We start from the raw sequence: 6,212 nt of genomic DNA, 5'->3' as shown, positions 1-6,212 counted from the left end.
ATTAATTAAAAAACAAATAAAATTCACAACTGCTAAATTCCTACAACTGCATCAATTAGAATGTCATCTTCTGCTCCCCTCTTCTTCTTACGAAGAAGGTGTCTTAGGCTACGTGCTCTGCCGACGTATGCTGCAGTCGGTCCCTTAATCCTCCTCTTCTCTCTCTCTCTCTCTCTCTCTCTCTCTCTCTCTCTCTCACTCCTTCTCTCTCTCTCCTTCCCCTACAAACCTCCCTCGATTCTTTAAGATTGGCCATGTTGCTGTGGAAGCCTTATCGTAGCTTTGCTTGCTTTAGCTACAACAGTGGCCAATCTCAAAGAACCAGTAACCTCTCCAAGTCTCACCCAATTTGTGAGGGGAGGCCGCACCGTACATCCAACTGCTGGCTTCTTGATGTTAGTAAGTTCATAGTATCATAGCTACACATCAGAGAAATAGAAACTTAACAAACACCTTTATCCTTAACAATTAATAAGTAACCCTAACAATAAAACCGTAACATTAACATCCAAACATTAACCTTAACAGCAAAACACGTAATCTTAACAGCCAAACTATAACCTTAACAACTAAACCCTAACCTTCACAATTAGTAATAAAAAACATAATTACTTACACAAGCTAGCGGGATACACACTTGAAGATATAAAGTTGTCTTCCCTGGCTCAGGGCCCTTTAGTGCCCTCTCTATCGCGTCAGAAGTCTTATTGAATATATAGGTCCCCTAAGTAGTGTTATTGGCCTGTTCGATGCTGTCGACGTACTTAAATAAATGCCTAGGAACGCCGAGAACACTACTTAGACACCAAATCATGCTCAGCTGATAGAGGATCTATAGTAGGACAAAATCCTTCACATCTCGACGATCAGGCGATAGTACCAGCTTCAGGAGCAGTTGCTCCACATTACGTCTGGCGGGGCCTCCTTTGGAGGGAGCTATACTACTGGCACCCTTGGCATCGGGTTTGTTAAAAAACCTGGACCAAATCCTATTTTTCCTATCCTGGTTGTGGTCAACAAGAACCCCCTCATTCGAGAACCATGTATGCTCCATTACCCACTCAAGGTTGAATGAGCAGGCGATCTCTTATCTAGCATTCCTATCGGTGAAGATGAATTTCTTCCTTTTCTCGTCCTACTGACTCAAAACGTACTCAAAGGTAGGAAGATTGACGCCAGGTGGGCCAAATTGGATGTAGTGTCTGAATACACTATCTTCGCAGGCTGCAAAATACCTTGGCTCTATACGCATCACCAAATTCCGCATGAAGTCATGATAGGCACTAAAACTGGAGGTGGGCCGTAACGTAATAGTTGGCTTTGCCCTTTTTCTACATAACAAAAACAAAAGACATAAGTATTTTTGAAAATAATCAGTAAACATAACAACTATGTTGTAAAATTTATGGAGAAACCAACAACCTTAACAATAACCCCATAACCTTAACAACCAAAGCCTAACCTCAACAACCAAACAACAACCTCAATAATAAAAGCATGAACCTTGCATGTTAACAATAACCTCAACAGTTAACACTAACCTCAACAGCTAACAAACAGCCGTAATTTTGGACATTCCCACCAGACTAGGAGCATTATCAATAAAACCATAACCTTAACAATATAAAATTTGCGGTAAAAATTACCTTTTGGGTGCTGTCACGAGCTTCTCTTTTTCTCCTCTCTGTAGATCAAGGAGAGCTCTAGTGGCATCGTTGGACGTGGCGGTGGTGCCAAAGCTGCGCTCTAGATCTAGGTGGGGGCCTAGACTTGAATTTTGAGGTGGACTTTTAGGTTAAGAATGACTGGTTGTGATGTCCTCTAGAACATTAGCAATCACAACTTCAACATCAGATTCAGTACACACTACTGTTGTCTGGGCTCTTTTTGAGATTTTGAACTACTGGGCGTCATCGCTTTCGCTGTGGTCGGCATGGAGGCTTGCTTTGGAGATTGAATCGCCGTCCATTTTAATCCATTTGCTTTGATTCGGTGTGCTTTGGATTTGGTTGATTTAGGGCTAGGGTTTTGAAATGGGTTTCTGGAGTCGGTTCGCTTACAAAAGAGAGATGACAGGGTACAAACATCGAGGTAACTCATAACGGGGAATTTTAAATCAAAGGGTATTTTGGATATTTCGTGAGGGATTTAAACGAAGTTATGCTTGGGGATTCATTTTGGGGGCTGGAAGAAAACCGCGAAGCATTTTGGAGGCAAAGTACCCGTTGAAAAGGTCTTGGGGGATTATGTTTTCTTGGGTTTTGGGGGATGGAAGCATTTTCCCTATATTATATTACATTAGCATGCTATACTATATAATAATTAATATAAGATAAGATAAATATATTTAATATATTGTAATAATATAATATTTAATATGATATATTATTTTATTTATACAAAAATATAATATGTTATACTATAATTACTAATTAATATTATTAATTATTATATTATATTACATTATATTAGTTGCTACATTATATAATAATTGATATAATATATTAACAATATATTTAATATAATACTTTAATAGTATATTATTCAATTTAATATATTATAATATAGTATCATAGTATATAATGCACTGTACAAAATATTATAATATTTTACTTTATAATCACATAACATGATTTATATTATACTATATTTTATAATTAAATGTAATATACTAACATATTTATTAATTTTAATATGTTATATTATATTATACTATATTATTATATTGATTTAATATAATAAATTATAATATAATTGCTATAATAAAATATCAACTACAATTAATATAATATATTATATAATAATATATGTTATTAAAATATTATATAATATTATAATAAATATGTTGTACTATTATATAATATAATATGTGATATTGCATAATAATATATAATAAATATCATAAAATAAATTATACATATAAATTAAACTGTAATAATATTTTATTTTATTATATGATAATATAATATAATATATTGAATATATTATTACTTTATATTTTATATATCATGTCATATATTTATAATATAATTAGCATGTATTAGTTAAGTAATACAAAAAGGTTTAAAAATTATCCCAATCACCTTCAAAGTGGAACACAATTGTTCTAATATGGAGGATGTGGTAAATTTTTACTACTGGGATAAAATTTTTGTATATGAATGGGGTAATTTATCCCAAGTGGTGAAATTGCCTTACTATTGTTCCAAAAAACCAATAACACAAAAAGGTAATATCATTGTTCCATTATCCCAATGAATAACACTATGAAATAGAATCCTCAAAATTATTCCATTATCCCTATGTTGATGTTAAATATCACACAACCAATTGAAGTCACGGAGTTTATAAAAGAAAAGGGGGCCTCTTTCTTCTTTGACTTTATGTCTGGTTCTGAAATTAGGATGGCTGGGCAATCTGCATACAAAAGAGTCGTAAGAGGGCGGGGATGAGTTCCCCCGTGATACCTCCAATGATCAAGTCAGTTGATGAACTTGAGTGGGGTTAAAGAGGAACTGTGTGTGTGCTTTTAGGGGCTTTAGATTGCGAACCATTTTTAGATAGCCCTCCCCCTCCCCCCGTCTATGGTGAATAACATCTGTATATAAAGAGGACGTCCATGGCAGATTGGTCACTTTGGCCATGAATATGACGATGACAAAGTGTGAGCTGGAGGGTGAGTCATCCTTTGCTCTACAGGTGTTGGTCGACGACTAAAGGGGAAGTCACTTCGTCATGAGAGAGGGTGTCTCCACATTTTCCGGGAAGTGATTGATAGCATGACAGAAGGCATGTAGGCATACTGAATCATCCCTCGCTCTACAGGTGTCGGCTGGCAACTAGAGGGGAAGTCACTTCGGCATGGGAGAGGATATCTCCGCATTTCCCAGGAAGTGATTGATAAGTCATGGAGGTACGTGGACAGCTGACAAGTCACAGAGATCATTAGGCTAAAATCTAGATAAGGTTTGTCCGATATGGACTAAAATATTGACATATGCTCTGGGGGAGAGGCTTGAGGCCTGGGCCGAGTCCTCAACTTAGCTGACAGCAAGGAATATCCCTCAAGTCGTCTCCGAGAATTTCCCAGTGAGTGGTCAAGTGCCCTAAGTGGGTCGTCCTCGGTGATAGGGTCGACTTATCCCGCCTTTCGTGTTGGCATGAAAGAAGGTTGACTTTATGAGTCGGCGGGGTCGAGGCCTCTGTTGGGCTTGGCCCACTCAAGTGGGTTTGAGGTTATTTTGCTAGGACTCTTATTGTATCATTTTGTAAAAGCCCGTATCTTGGGTGAGTGAACACTATAACAGTTGGCCCCTTTTATTTGGAGTCGATTTTTAGTCGGCTCCAAGAGAAATAAGATATGCTCTGATTAATACAAGCCCGCAGGGGACGAAAAAATGAGAAGTCTTTATCGGGCATCCATCATTGACTCCGCTTCTCAGGGCTGACGTTATCAAAGATCTGAACCGTCTTTTTGGGATATGAAGTGTCATGGACATAATGGAGGATCTTCCACTTTTCGAGTATTGGGACGTGGGGCATTAAATGAGGGTGGCGATTCGTGTTTCAAGTGAACTACTTCAGGTTCCAAAGTGGATCGGGCCTGGTCGCCTTAAAAATCATCGCGTCCTTTGAAGTTTTTCTATACTCTTCCTTGAAAGCTTATAAATAGCCCCTGTATATTAAGATAATTCTCTTACGAACCTTCGCTCTGACAAATTCCTGATATTCCTCCAAGCTTTTTTTAAGAAAAAGTCTTCCATAGCCTCTCAAGTTTTAAATTCAGGCCTTAATGAGGAGAGACTCGTTATTCACCTACTTATCTGCTTGAAGGTCCATATGGATAATCTGGTGGAGTTGTATAATCAATACAATTTCCCTCGGACTCTCACATTGGTGGGACCAGAGATGAGCGAGCCAGTATATTACCATAGCGAGGGTCAAGTGCCGCTGTACCTAGCCCCGTCCAAAAAGCCATGAGGTCCGGGCCCGGCACGGAACCCAGCCTGACCTAGGGTTGGCCCGAAAACCCGGGCCAGACCCATGTTTGAGTCCCCTTACTGACGCCCGACCCGCGACCAGCCCGACGCGAAGCAGTCCGGTGCGGGCCCAACGCAAACCGGACCGCGCGGCCGGCGAGGATGACGCCGTGTGCCAGGGTCAAAAAACCGGGCCAGGCCAACAACCCGGCCCGCCTGGGCGAAACGGTTACCAAACGGTCACCAAAATGGCTATTTTGGCATTTCGACTGTTTTGCCCCTTACAATGGTAAAAAAATGGCTATTTGGTGAGGGTTTTTTGGTCATTTGCCTAGGACGCTCTCTCTATAAATAGAGGGGGTTTTTTTTACTTCTTCTCCTCACACCAAAACTCATCTACTTCTCTCTAATACCCTATTATACAATCTTATACTCTCTTATAATCTCTTATACTTTCTAATACTTTTATCAAATGGCTTCTGGATCTGATTATGAAGAGAAAAATCTATCTCCAACCGATATTAAAATGATCCCTACTACAACAACAGCTACTCCTCCTACCGATCCTACCAGTGGTAATCCTGAATCCGGTGGCGACGAATCTACACCAAGAGCTCTTAAAAGGCCGAGATCCGATGTGTGGAATTTTTTTGAGAAGATAGACGTCACCAATGATGAACACGGTAGGATCCTCGCCCAGAAGGCTAAATGTGCATTGTGCGGTCGTATTTTCTAAGCTCATCATAAGAGTGGCACCAACCACCTCAAACGCCATATAGAAAAACACAACAAAGGTCAGACTCCTCAATGTGATATCCGACAATCTATGATTTCCCAATTCTCCTCTTCTGGTAGTCTTGGTACTTGGAATTATGACGCTGCCCGAGCCAGGAAATACGTCATCAGGTTTATCATTCTTAAAAATCTTTCTTTTAAATTAGTAGAAGATGATGAATTTGAAGATTTGTTTAGAGATAGTTTTTATCCAAATTTTAAAAATTTTCTCATTAAACCTATCAACGTGACATTTTAAAACATTATCAAACGGAACAAGGAAAAATAATTTCTTATTTTAAAAATTTAAACTGTAAATTTTCTTTAACTTCTGATATTTGGACATCTAGAGCACAAACAGGTATTTATGTATCACAGCACACTAGATTAATGGAAATTGGTAAATATTTAAAAGAGTTGTTTCTTTTATTGCAATTGAAGAGTCACATACTGGTATTA

The sequence above is a fragment of the Asparagus officinalis genome, chromosome 2 (assembly GCF_001876935.1).
Source record: "Asparagus officinalis chromosome 2, Aspof.V1, whole genome shotgun sequence".
In the NCBI taxonomy this organism is placed as follows: domain Eukaryota; kingdom Viridiplantae; phylum Streptophyta; class Magnoliopsida; order Asparagales; family Asparagaceae; genus Asparagus; species Asparagus officinalis.
This window is presented reverse-complemented; position numbering follows the sequence as displayed.